The sequence below is a fragment of the Lithobates pipiens genome, unplaced genomic scaffold (assembly GCF_037356315.1).
Source record: "Lithobates pipiens isolate NorthernLeopardFrog02 unplaced genomic scaffold, aLitPip1_a1.2 Scaffold_13, whole genome shotgun sequence".
In the NCBI taxonomy this organism is placed as follows: Eukaryota; Metazoa; Chordata; class Amphibia; order Anura; family Ranidae; genus Lithobates; species Lithobates pipiens.
Genome location: NW_027507718.1, coordinates 137666291 through 137680290, shown reverse-complemented (window position 1 = coordinate 137680290; position 14000 = coordinate 137666291). Strand labels below are relative to the sequence as shown.

Genomic DNA, 14000 nt, shown 5'->3' with positions numbered 1-14000 from the left:
ATCCTGCCGAGACAGGTGGAACCATATTTACCTCTCCTGCAGGGTCTGCTGGATGTATTCCACGGACAGACCCATCACCTGAGCAGTACAGGGTGGCTGTCGGCCACGGCACACTGTGACATGGACAGCAGTAGCCCGGTCATATGTGTGCCCTGGAGCATATAGCTCACCGGCCGCCCCTGGATCAAATGGGGCATGTCGTGGCTGACCCAGCGCGTAGCAAAGGTCTGCTCACACTCGATGGCTTGCTAGGGAGAGTACAAGGATGTATATTATCCAGCCTGTCACCCAGCCCGGCTGTTGATTTTAGATCACAGGAATCAAAAATTCAGAAAAAATTCCCAGGACCAATGGTCCCACCAAGAGCCAGGTCCTTCTCCTACACTAGGCTGAGCTGTTGGATGCAGTGTGAGGGGTTATAGCCAGTAGGACCGCCCCCTGGGCGGTACTGTGCAGTTTTGCTGTTTTTAACATGTTTATGCCTAGTCCTGTCCTAAAGGGGAGATATAACGCTAAGGTCAAGATGAAGATGCTGTGTCCGTCAATGAACGAAAAAGAAATTTCATTTTTTTCAACATTTTCAGTCTTTTTCCGTTTATATTGTGAAAAAATAAAAACCGCAGAGGCAATCAAATACCATCAAAAGAAAGCTCTATTTGTGGGAAAAAAAGGAAAGCAAATTTTGTTTGGGTACAACATTGCATGATCGTGTAATTACCAGTTAAAGCAGCGCAGTCCCAAATTGTAAAACGTGCTCTGGTCATTGAGCAGCCTAATCTTCCGGGGCTGAAGTGGTTAAATCATAATGACAACAGAAACTACCCAAATGGCCCTGATCAAAAGTTTATGTACCCCAGTTCTCAATACCATGTATTGACCCCTTTGACATCAATGACAGCTTGAAGTCTTTTGTGGTATTTGTGGATGAAGCTCTTTATCTTCTCAGATGGTAAAGCTGCCCATTCCTTTTGGCAAAAACCCTGCAGTTCCTGTAAATTCTTGGCCTGTTTTGCATGAACTGCACGTCTGAGATCTCCCCGGAGTGGCTCAATGATATTGAGGTCAGGAGACTGAGATGACCACTCCAGAACCTTCACTTTATTCTGCTGTAGCCAAGGACAGGTGGACTTGGCCTTGTGTTTTGGATCATTGTCATGTTGGAATGTCCAAGTAAGTCCCATGCGCAGCTTCCTGGCTGATGACTGCAAATGTTTCTCCAGTATTTTTTGATAACACACTGCATTCATCTTGCCAACAATTTTGACCAAATTTCCTGTGCCTTTGTAGCACACAAATCCTCAAAACAACAGTGATCCACCTCCATACCTTTCATCATAGGCCTTGTTGACTCCTCTCCAAATGTACCGTTTATGGTTGTGGCCAAAAAGCTCAATCTTGGTCTCATCACTCCAAATGACTTTGTGTCAGAAGGTTTGAAACTTGTCTTTGTGCTGTTTGGCGTATTGTAAGTGGGATACTTTGTGTAATTTGCGTAGTAATGGCTTTCTTCTGGCAACTCAACCATGCAGCCCATCTTTCTTCAAGTGCCTCCTTATTGTACATCTTCAAACAGCCACGCCACATGTTTTTTAGAGAGTCCTGTATTTCACCTGAAGTTTGTGGGTAGTTGGTCTACCTGACCGTGGTTTGGTTTCAACAGAACACCTAATTTTCCACTTCTTGATTAGAGTTTGAACAATGCTGATTGGCATTCTCAATTCCTTGGATATCTTTTTATATCCCTTTCCTGTTTTATACAGTTCAACTACATTTTCCCGCAGATCCTTTGACAATTCTTTTGCTTTCCCCATGACTCAGAATCCAGAAATGTCAGTGCAGCACTGGATGAAAGATGCAAGGAGTCCAGAAACTCACTGACCTTTTATACACTCACACTAATTACAAGCAAACAGATAACATGTGAGGATGGTTACCTTTAATAGCCATTCAAAATCCTTTGTGTCAACTTGTGTGCATGTTATAAGGCCAAAATCACCAGAGTATGTAAACTTTTGATCAGGGTAATTTGGATAGTTTCTGTTGTCATTATGATTTAACCATTTACGGCTAGCGTACGACAATGTACGTCGATGTACGTCCACTTTTTGAAGAGCTGCTGCCACAATCGAGATATCCATCTCTTCAGGCACCAGTCGTGTGTACAATAATGGTGGTCTCTGCAGCTCTCCCGCGCCCTCCGCTACTTACCGGGGCCGTCGGTAGCAGCAGAGGTGATCGGGACCTGTCTTGTCTGTGGCATGGAGACGAGTGAGGCTAAGATGGCCCCCACTCGTCCCTATACCATAGCAGGGCGAAAGCGTCGTCAAAAGATCACTTCCGCCCATACCTCCTAAAGGCACATTTTTTCAATGTCGTTTTTTCAAATGACAATTTTTTTTTTTTATTGCATTTAAGTCCAAATATGAGATCTGAGAACTTTTTAACCCCAGATCTCATATTTAAGAGGACCTATAATGCTTTTTTCTATTACAAGGGATGTTTGCATTCCTTGTAATAGGAATAAAAGTGATCCAAATAAAAAAAATAAAAAAAAAACAGTGTAAAAATAAATAAAATCAAGTAAAATAAATAAGATTTTTTTTTTTTTTTTTTTAAAGCGCCCCATCCTGACGATCTCACATGCAGAAGCAAACGCATATGTGAGTACCGTCTTCATATGAAAACGGTAGTCAAACAACACATGTGAGGTATCGCCGCTATCTGTAGAGTGAGAGCAATAATTCTAACCTTATGCCGCGTACACACGACCGGACTTTTCAACATCAAAAGTCCGACGGAATGATTCCGGCAGACCATTCGATCGTGTGTGGGCTGCAGCGGACTTTAGAAATGGAACATGTTTCAAATTTTTCCGCCAGAACTTCACCAGACCCAGTTCCTACCGAGAAATCCGCTCTTGTGTATGCTAGTCCGACGGAAAAAAACTGACGCGAGGGCAGCTATTGGCTACTGGCTATGAACTTCCTTATTCTAGTCCAGTCGTACGTCATCACATTTGAATCCGTCAGACTTTGGTGTGATTGTGTGTGGCCAAGTCCGTTCATTCGGAAAGTCCGCCAGAACTCTGTCAGAACTCTGTCAGAACTCAGTCGAAAGTCTGTCGGACTTAGTCCCTCGAAAAGTCCGGTCGTGTGTACGCGGCATTAGACCTTTTTAATTGTCGCTTATGGAGATTTTTCTGTTTCAATATGTTTATTGAGAATTTTTGAATAAACAGTAATAAACAAGAGATTACAATCAACTCCTTGTGAGCCCTCACAGGGGCCACTAATCATGAATATAAATCCAAAGGGCTAACCATCACAATATATTTCTAATAAACTCAAGATAAGGAAGGGAGATGAGCAAGAGATGGAATCTAGACTGGTTCAGTGCCAAACAACTCGTCCCTTAATCATGTTCTGCGAGTAAGCCCTGTTCCTACTACCCCCGTCCATGGGAGGTAGCAGTTTTTATTAGCAATGGGAGAGATTACTAAGGAGAGAGAAGAGAGACAGGGAACAGAAGAAAGAAGGGTAAGGAGAAAAAAAGGGGGAGGAAAGGAAGGGGGGAAAGCTCGGGCTCGGACGCCCCGCCAGGGGAATTTAGACCAAGCCCAGGCATGCCGCTTGGAGCGTGGGGAACTCATAAGAGATCCACGGCTCCCAGATCTTTAGAAATTTAGCATGAGAATCATGGACAATACTGGACATACGTTCCTGAAGTAACATAGCAGTCATGCGTGTCTTAACCTCTTGAAAATCTACCCGTTGTGACTTCCAGGCTTGGGCAATGGTCCGCTTGGCCGCTATAAACAGATAGGTAGACAGCTTCTGTTGAGGGCCGCGCAGGCCAGGAACCGGGCAATGTAGGAGAGCTAGCCTAGCGTCCCTTCGAATCGTTAGATGAAAGAGTGTCTGCAGTAAACCAAAGATCCTAGACCAGAACCCCACCAACCTTGGGCAAGCCCACCATGTGTGCATGACATCACCTCGCTGTCCACAGTTGCGGAAGCATCTGTCAGTACTCCCAGGGAATGCCCGAGCCGTGCGGGCAGGTACCCAATACCATCGGAACATTACTTTATATGCGGCCTCTAGGGTATTTGTGTTGAACGAGCATTTGGCGACCGTGTGCCAGGCTCTGTTCGCTTATGGAGATTTTGGAGAGTAAAAGTTTGATGGCATTCCACGAGCGGGCGACATTTTGAAGCGTGACATGTTGAGTATCAATTTACTTGGCGTAACATTATCTTTCACAATATAAAAAAGGGCCCCATCCTGACGATCTCGCATGCAGAAGCAAACGCATATGTGAGTACCGTCTTCATATGAAAACGGTAATCAAACAACACATGTGAGGTATCGCCGCTATCGGTAGAGTGAGAGCAATAATTCTACCCTTATGCCGCGTACACACGACCGGACTTTTCAACATCAAAAGTCCAACGGAATGATTCCGGCAGACCATTCGATCGTGTGTGGGCTGCAGCGGCCTTTTGATTTGCAAAAGTCTGACAGACTTTAGAAATGGAACATGTTTCAAATTTTTCCGCCAGAACTCCGCCAGACCCAGTTCCTACCAAGAAATCCGCTCTTGTGTATGCTAGTCCGACGGACAAAAACTGACGCAAGGGCCGCTATTGGCTACTGGCTATGAACTTCCTTATTCTAGTCCAGTCGTACGTCATCACATTCGAATCCGTCGGACTTTGGTGTGATTGTGTGTGGCCAAGTCTGTTCATTCGGAAAGTCCGCCAGAACTCTGTCAGAACTCCGTCGAAAGTCTGTCGGACTTAGTCCTTCGAAAGGTCCGGTCGTGTGTACGCGGCATTAGACCTCCTCTGTAACGCAAAAAATGCAACCTGTAGAATTTTTTAATTGTCGCTTATGGAGATTTTTGAGAGTAAAAGTTTGATGGCATTCCACGAGCGGGCGACATTTTGAAGCGTGACATGTTGAGTATCAATTTACTTGGCGTAACATCTTTCACAATATAAAAAAATTGGGCTAATTTTAATGTTGTCTTTTTCTTATTCAAAAAAGTGATTTTTTTCCCCAAAAAAGTGCGCTTGTAAGACCGCTGCGCAAATACGGTGTGAAAAAAAGTATTGCAATGACTGCCATTTTATTCTCTAGGGTGTTATAGAAAAACACAATATATAATGTTTGGGGGTTCTAAGTAATTTTCAAGCAAAAAAAAACTGTTTTAAACATGTAAACACCAAGAAAAAGAGGTTTGATCCTTAAGTGGTTAAAAAGAGTAAACAGTTAATTGATAATAAATGGCTCCAGCCAAACACTAACCACGAGTGAAAGAAGAGTTTTTGTGTTATCATTCATATTCTCTGAAAAAATGGACAAAAGAGATCATAAATTCTGCTGGTTATGTAAACTTATGAGCACAACTGTATCGAGTGGATTTACTAAAGGAAAATAAGACTTATTTTTAATGCATAAAAGGACCACCCCTACATGCCACAAGTGTGAGTCTGAACATGGGGATTTTTTCTTCCATATGGTCTGGCCCTGTAATAAGGTCAGACTGTTTTGGCCTGCATTTACTGCATTTATTTTGGCAAATTTTGACCTCCCTAATGTTTGCAGCCCCAAATTGTGCCTCCTGGTGGTGTTCCATGATGTTGAGCTTACTACTAGGGCCAGGCAATTTCTACGTTCACTGCTTTATTATGCAAGGAAGACCACTTTGTTATATTGGATACGCTCTGACCCCCTGTATATTGGATTATAGAAACATTTAATTAACCAAACCTAAACTGACTTATAAAGCGAGAGAGTGTACAGGAAAGTTCACCAAAATTTGGGTTAGACATACGGGACACTAGTGACTCCTTGTTACATTTATTTTCTGACTCTACACTAGAATTATAATTACTTTCCTTCCCTGAGTTTGTCCTATTCTGATTCACTGTCTCTACCCTTAATTGAGTTTGAGGTCGGAGTACAACTGTAATCTGTTGGGACAACAGCGGTAACTGTGTCTTTAGTGACAATTTGTTCTGGGGGGTACTTCAGGTGAACAAGCTAGTACTACCTACTTACTAGAGTAGTTATTCTATTCAACATTGCTTACTCTGGTCTTTCCGTTCTATGTAAGCTTTCTTTTTTGTGTGGTTGTTTATGATGCATGTGCACACACATATTTATCTGGTGATTCTGGCACGTTTGCTGTTCTTATAATCTCCGATATGTACATGCTTTTTCATCAGTTTTTGTATCTTTTGTCAGTTACGAGTCTGGGCTACAATATGTTGTTGTAATGCTATAACATGCGTAGCTTGTATATGCATCTTCTTTTTTTTTTTTCAATATCCAAGCTTAAAAAAAAGAAAGCAAATAAAGTGCTAGCTTAGCAAGGGAAGTTTCAGGAGAATCTTTTCCAGAGCTTAGAGAATGAGTTGAAGTTCTTCTCATTTCTATCATCAAACCACGTGCAAGCAAAAATGCTATTTTTTATTTTCCTTGAACATGATTGGGTAATCTTTTAAAAATTAGATTTCACCACAGTCACTAAGCTCAGGGTAACATTTCCTTGCAAAGTGCATCTTCGCAGGCAAAAGTAAACAGCATATTTGAATTTAGGAAATCAACCCCAATAACTCTTATAAACCTAAGTTGCATACAAAACACGAGTCATACAAAACATCCCTTGCACCAATGATATACTGTCTACTGTGAACTTCATTTGTAGTCAGAGTCTTAAAGCGGGAAATGCGATACTCCTAAGAACGAAGGCCTGAGGTGTGCCTTGGCCTAGCTGGTCAGTATGCCTGAAAAGAGGGCAAAAAGACACAAAATTTAGGTGAAGGGAAGGTAATGAACCATCACGGCTAAAGGTGTGCTCCCGGACGGCAACAGTAGGTATCCAGCAAGTAACAGGAAAGTATTTGCTGTGGCAAAAGAACACACCGACTCCTGACTTGGTGATGAGAAGGAACCCCCTATCAAACCTGCGACACTACCCCAAACCCAACTGAACATCCCCTGAAAGTTTGAATTGAGCCTGATGCCCGCGACACCCAGACCCAAGAATGAACTGCTTGTGAAATGAGAGGATACGTGAGGGGAAAGGAAAAAGGCCTGGCCCGAGGAACCCCTGCAAATTATGGCGAAATACCTCAATGAACACCAGTGAAATAGCCCAGAGACATAACCCCCCCCAAGAGGGTGAATGACCACTAGAAGGAGTGCGAAAGCTGGATACCTGATGGATGTGATGGAGTAAGCGGATAAGGCCCATGCACCATGGCAATACTATTGTCAAAAATGGAGAAACCATGCCGGACACAGAACCCCGGTCAGCTGAGTCAGAATGCTGAACCAAGGAGGGCCAGACTCCCTCCCGGGGAAATAGTCCCATGGCATGATACAGACATACCAAAGCCCCCCCAACTTGGAACAAGCTGGGGATCGGAAAAGACGACTGGACTGATGTCCCCAAGTAGAACTCCAGGCAATAACTTAGACAAGATCAGAGCCAAGAGTGGAATCCAGAATCATTATGACATCTGCCCAACCTACCACCCAAGGACCGTCACGGGGACGTGCCTTAGCACACACCCTGAGAGAGACTATACATCCCTGGGCGGTAACCAGGGCCTCAACACAACAGGACATCAACTGAAGAAAAATTGCGACTGCTTCTGACCCAAGGGTGAGCCCAGTGGTGAAATTACATCATCACCAATCAACTAGCCCCCAACAACAGCCGGGCTGAAAGAAGTGAGTGCAAGCATGGTTGATATTGGTATGGATGCCAAGACGGCCCAACCTGAAACACAAACTAGAGAAATGACAGACAACCAGACATGAAAACAACAATACCCCCCTGCCTAACTAAGAATGAAACATGAGCAGAAAAGTCAAGACCACTGCACCTAAAATGAACCTGACGATGGACCCCCCCCCACCCACATGTAAGTGGTAAGTGAGCCCGAGTAACCAGCAGCGCAGAGACAGGTAATTAACTGAAGAACTCAGGGCTCGTGTACCCACAGGCCATGGTGGGTAGTCGTATGGATGTGGTGAATGAACATGCAACGTATGACGTATGGTATACGGGCGAGAAGATTGTGGACAACAATCAATTAACAAACGAAAACCTCAGCCCATATGGATCTAGAGACGTGACAGATCCTGACGTGTGAGCCCTAGCTACCTGACCCAGGCACAAAACATGACACAGACACGATGGGACATGACAATCAACAAAGACGAAAGACTACCAGAGTATGCCATGAGTGAACGACGCCCCTCTGATAAACTCTGAGGCTAGGCCAAGGCTGAAATACTATGACAGACATGCTGGCAGCAACACAAAGACAGAAACGCTGAGACAGAAATGCAACACGCCATGATGAAAAACACCATGACAGAAAACGCTGAAACTTAACGCTGATGCAGAAACGTAGAGACAGAACCAGGGGCAGAAACGCAATGACAGCAACAACCAAGACTGAAACGCTGAGACATAAATGCAATGCCAGAAATCCTGGGGCAGAAATGTTATAACAGAAAAACTGAGACAGCGACGCAACAGCAGAATCCTGGCCAGAAATGCAATGCCCGAAAACACGCTGAGACTGAACGCTGAGACAGAAATGCAAAGACAGAAATCCTGAGGCAGAAACGCTATGACCGAAATGCTAAGACTGAATTCCGAGCCAGAACACTGAGACTGAACGCTGAGCCAGAAAAACTGGCACAGAACACTATGAAAGAAATCCAGGGGCAGAACGCTATGACAGAAGTCCTGGGGCAGAACGCTATGACAGAAGTCCTGGGGCAGAACGCTATGACTGAAGTCCTGGGGCAGAACGCTATGACTGAAGTCCTGGGGCAGAACGCTATGACTGAAGTCCTGGGGCAGAACGCTATGACAGAAGTCCAGGGACAGAACGCTATGACAGAAGTCCTGGGGCAGAATGCTATGACAGAAATCCGGGGGCAGAACGCTATGACAGGCATGCTGGACAGAACGCTATGACAGTAATGCTGGACAGAACGCTATGACAGAAGTCCTGGGGCAGAACGCTATGACAGAAGTCCTGGGGCAGAAGGCTATGAAAGAAGTCCTGGGGCAGAAGGCTATGACAGAAGTCCTGGGGCAGAAGGCTATGACAGAAGTCCTGGGGCAGAAGGCTATGACAGAAGTCCTGGGGCAGAAGGCTATGACAGAAGTCCTGGGGCAGAACGCTATGACTGAAGTCCTGGGGCAGAACGCTATGACAGAAATCCTGGGGCAGAACGCTATGACAGAAGTCCAGGGACAGAATGCTATGACAGAAGTCCTATGGCAGAACGCTATGACAGAAGTCCTATGGCAGAACGCTATGACAGAAGTCCGGGCGCAGAACGCTATGACAGGCATGCTGGACAGAACGCTATGACAGTAATGCTGGACAGAACGCTATGACAGAAAAAACTGGACGGAAAGCTATGACGGAAATGCTGGACGGAACGCTATGACGGAAATGCTGGACAGAACGCTATGACGGAAATGCTGGACGGAACGCTATGACGGAAATGCTGGACGGAACGCTATGACGGAAATGCTGGACGGAACGCTGTGACGGAAATGCTGCACAGACCGCTATGACGGAAATGCTGCACAGAACGCTGTGACGGAAATGCTGGACAGAACGCTGTGACAGAAATGGTGGACGGAACGCTATGACGGAAAGGCTGGACAGAACGCTATGACGGAAATGCTGGACAGAACGCTATGACGGAAATGCTGGACAGAAACGCTATGACAGAACGCTATGATAGAAATGCTGGACAGAACGCTATGACAGAAATGTTGGACAGAACGCTGTGACAGAAATGCTGGACAGAACACTGTGACAGAAATGCTGGACAGAACGCTGTGACAGAAATGCTGGACAGAACGCTGTGACAGAAATGCTGGACAGAACGCTGTGACAGAAATGCTGGACAGAACGCAGTGACAGAAATGCTGGACAGAACACTCTGACAGAGAAAGCTGGACAGAACGCTATGACGGAAAATGCTGAACAGAACGCCATGACGGAAAATGCTGACTGAAAACAAGTATAGATTTAACTGCTAATGTGTGCCATACACTCCACAGCCATCCTGTCCCTTATTTTTTCCCCCTTTCCTTCTTTGAGGGGGGGGGGGGGCTGAGCCCAGGAAGCAGGCGCGAGGAGGCGGACGAACACCACCCCATGAGCGCCGGGCGGCTGCACACTGACCACCCGGAGCCGAGGGGAGATCGCAAGGTGGAGGACGACCGCCCACCCCCTCCCCCCGGTGGGAATACAGGGGGGAGGGGGCGGGCTGCCTGCAGGAGAGCTGAGGGGAGAGTGTGGGTGGATGACGGAAGGACACCCGATCATCGCCCCCCCCTTCCCCCGGTGGGAAAACCGGGAGAAGCGGGCGGGCTGCCTGCAGGAGAGCTGAGGGGAGATTGTGGGTGAAGGACGGCCGATCACCCCCCCTCCCCTCCGGCGGGAATACCGGGAGAAGCGGGTGGGCTGCCAGCATGAGAGCTGAGGGGAGAGTGTGGGCGAAGGATGGCCGATCATCCCCCCTCCCCCGGCGGGAATACCGGGAGAAGCGGGCGGGCTGCCAGCATGAGAGCTGAGGGGAGAGTGTGGGTGAAGGACAGCCGATCACCCCCCTCCCCCCGGCGGGTATACCGGGAGAAGTGGGCGGGCTGCAAGCAGGAGAGCTGAGGTGAAAGCGCAGGTGGAGGACGGAAAGACGGCCGATCAACCCCCCCTCCCCCCAGTGGAAACACCGGGAGAAGCAGGGGGGCGCCCCCCCCAGATCTGCTGGCGAGAGGAGCTGGCGGGCAGCCGATACACCCCCCCACCCCCCTCGGTAACACCGGGAGAAAGCAGGTGGGCAGCCCCCACGTGGCGTCGGATCAGCTCAGGAGAAAAGAGCTGAAAAGCTGAAAAACAAAAGGGTATCAGAGTGAAGAGGGGGTGGGTGGCCGGCGGATGGTATCCCCGCTAGTGCCTTGCACCCCCACCCCAACGTAACACGCGATTGTCACTCAGCAAGGAGCCAGCAGTGTCGGCATCACCCAGAAATCCCAACAACACTGGCCCTGACAGAGGAGGAGGTTTAAATAGCCCTCTCAGGCTCCTCCTAAAAATATTGGCTGGCCTATGGCCAGCCTTTCAACTTGTGTCCCCCCAGCTGCTGTCCCCACATCCACCTCTATCGGTTGATTATCGGCGCTGTATGCGGCTGTCTGAGGCAGTGGCACAGTTTCACACATTTCCTCAGTAAACAGGTGTTATTGAAAGAGAAGTCTTCTGCTGATGGGACCCTGACAGAGTTCACACCAGCTGACAGGTAAATATTTCTGCAGTTCAAGTAAAAATTTGAGGTTTAATTTAATTAGTGACTCATATTGCTGCAGGAAAATCTGTAACCATCATCACACTATACAGTAAGCAAATCTCATACCACCAACAAACTAAAAGTATGCAATGGCTATAGAAAAACCAAGAAACTTAGCAGAGTAGAGAGTTATGCTGCATACACAGGACCGGACTTTCCGGCAGAAAAGGTCAGACGGAATCATTTCATCGGATATTCCAATCGTGTGTAGGCTTCAGCTGACTTTTTTTCTCAAAAAGTCTGACAGACCTAGAAATAGAACATGTTTTAAAGCTTTCCGACGGAATCAATTCCTATCGGGAAAACCGTTTGTCTGTATGCTAGTCCGAAGGACCAAATACGAAGCAAGGAAAGCTATTAGCTACTGGCTAATGAACTTCCTTTTCTAGTCCCGTCGTACGTCATTGCGTTCGAAACTCCGTCAGAGTTTATTCTGACAGAAAGTCCGGTCGTCTGTACGTGGCATTAGGGGTGCAAAGGCTGGTAAAGTGCAGTAGCTGAGGAAATAGGGTAGTATATACAGAAGCAGTTGCACAGTTACATACAGTATCTCACAAAAGTGAGTACACCCCTCATATTTTTGTAAATATTTTATTATATCCTTTCATAGGATAAATTTGAAGAAATTACACTTTGCTACAATGTAAAGAAGTGAGTGTACAGCTTGTATAACAGTGTAAATTTGCTGTCCCCTCAAAATAACTCAACACACAGCCAATAATGTCTAAACTGTTGGCAACAAAAGTGAATACACCCCTCAAACATCCAAATTGGGCCCAATTAGCCATTTTCTCTCCCTGGTGTCATGTGACTTGTTAGAGTCTCAGGTGTGAATGGGGAGCAGGTGTGTTAAATTTGGTGTTATCAGTCTCACTCTCTCACACTGGTCACTGGAAGTTCAACATGGCACCTCATGACAAAAAACCCTCTGAGGATCTGAAAAAAATAATTGTTGCTCTACATAAAAAATGGCCTGGGTAATAAGAAGATGGCCAAGAACCCAGGCCTTTCTTAAAACAATCTACTGAGTTGGTCATAAAGGCAATCTACTCTACATTTTCACAGCTTACTGTGAAGAAGCCTTTCCATATTTGGAGATAAATCTCTTTTCCTCCAGCCGTAAAGAGTGTCCCCTTGTCCTCTGTAATGTCCTTAAAGTGAATGCCTCTACACCAAACTATATGGACTACCTATGTATTTATACATGTTGTTCATATCCCCTCCTAATCTCCTCTTTTGAAGAGAATAAACTTAGTTCAGCTAATCTTTCCTCATAGTTAAGCTCTGCCATGCCTCTTATCAGTTTTGATGCCCTTCTCTGCACTTTCTCCAGTTCCCCAATATCCTTTTTGTGAAATGGTGCCCAAAGCAGATGAGGTCTTACTAATGGTTTGTACAACATGGTTGTATCTCTCTCTCTAGAGTCCATACCTCTCTTAATACAAGAAAGGATTTTCTCATTTGGGAAACCACTGCTTGGCATTGCATGCTATTATGATGCTTATGATCTACCAGAACACCCAGATCCTTCTCCACCATGGATTGCCCTAGTTCTACCCCCTCGTATATGATGCATGCATATTTTTAGCCCCCAAATGCATAACTTTATCAACATTAAACCTAATTTTCCACACAGTTGCCCAATTAAACAGTGCATTGAGGCTTTAAGTTGGAGACATCCTTTAAGGATGCTATTCCATTGCATAGCTTGGTATCTGAAAAAGTAACAAAAATGTGTTATGAATAATTAATAGATATAATGCTGGAACAGAGACTGTAGCTGGACCAGGTAAAACACAGGCTAGTGCTGTTTAACTATGCTTACACTTGTGGGGGGGGTAAAAACACATGGTCAATCGTTTTCACCATTTCCCTAACCACTCTCCCTTAAAGTGGAAGTAAACTCCTCTATCGTTTTCAGCCAAGGAAGCTGCCATCTTTGCCTCTGTTTAATCTTCAACTGCTATGGTGCTGCACATGTGATTCGTTATGACACCAGCCATTGGATGGTTTGATAGTTTGGCTGAGAGCACAGCCAATGTGCAGTTAGCATTCCTGGCATGCCTTTTTTTTTTTAACTGTTTAAATCGATGGGTTTACTTCCACTTTAAGATGAAAAGGCAGTGGATTGGGTTATACACATGCTGGGGCCACAATGTTTTATCCTCCCCCCACCCACGTTCAGAAGGCAATACTGTTCACTGAACATTACCCGTTCAACTGAATGGGGTTACGCCTCAAATGCATGCAATGCACATGGTTCTGGTGGTGCAGGTTTTTAGATGTTAAAATGCAGATCTCAGAGAGCAAAGCTTGTGCAAATGAGCCTATGAAGTGGTCAGAGGATGATGGGTCTGTTTAAAATGAGCTTGAGAAAGAGCAATCACCTGCAGAATCTTTAGTTTGAGACCAGAAGGCCCACACCCAGACTGAAGTATCACCGGCCTATGAGAGGAAATATAACCTTGTTCAACCCGAAGGCCTGGTTCACACCTATGCATTTTTTTGTGCGTTTTCAGTTTTGCAGAAACACACTACAGTCCACTTAATCTGAACTATATCCATAGGAAACCATATCTGTGCATTTAATGGAAAGGGCCC

General features: G+C 45.8%; 1 protein-coding gene across 1 annotated transcript in view; it reads right to left on the bottom strand.

Annotated features, from left to right (window-relative positions):
- Positions 1–14000, bottom strand: part of FSTL3 (follistatin like 3) — a 138731-nt gene that overhangs the window by 112795 nt on the left and 11936 nt on the right. The gene's annotated exons all lie outside the window — the stretch shown is intronic.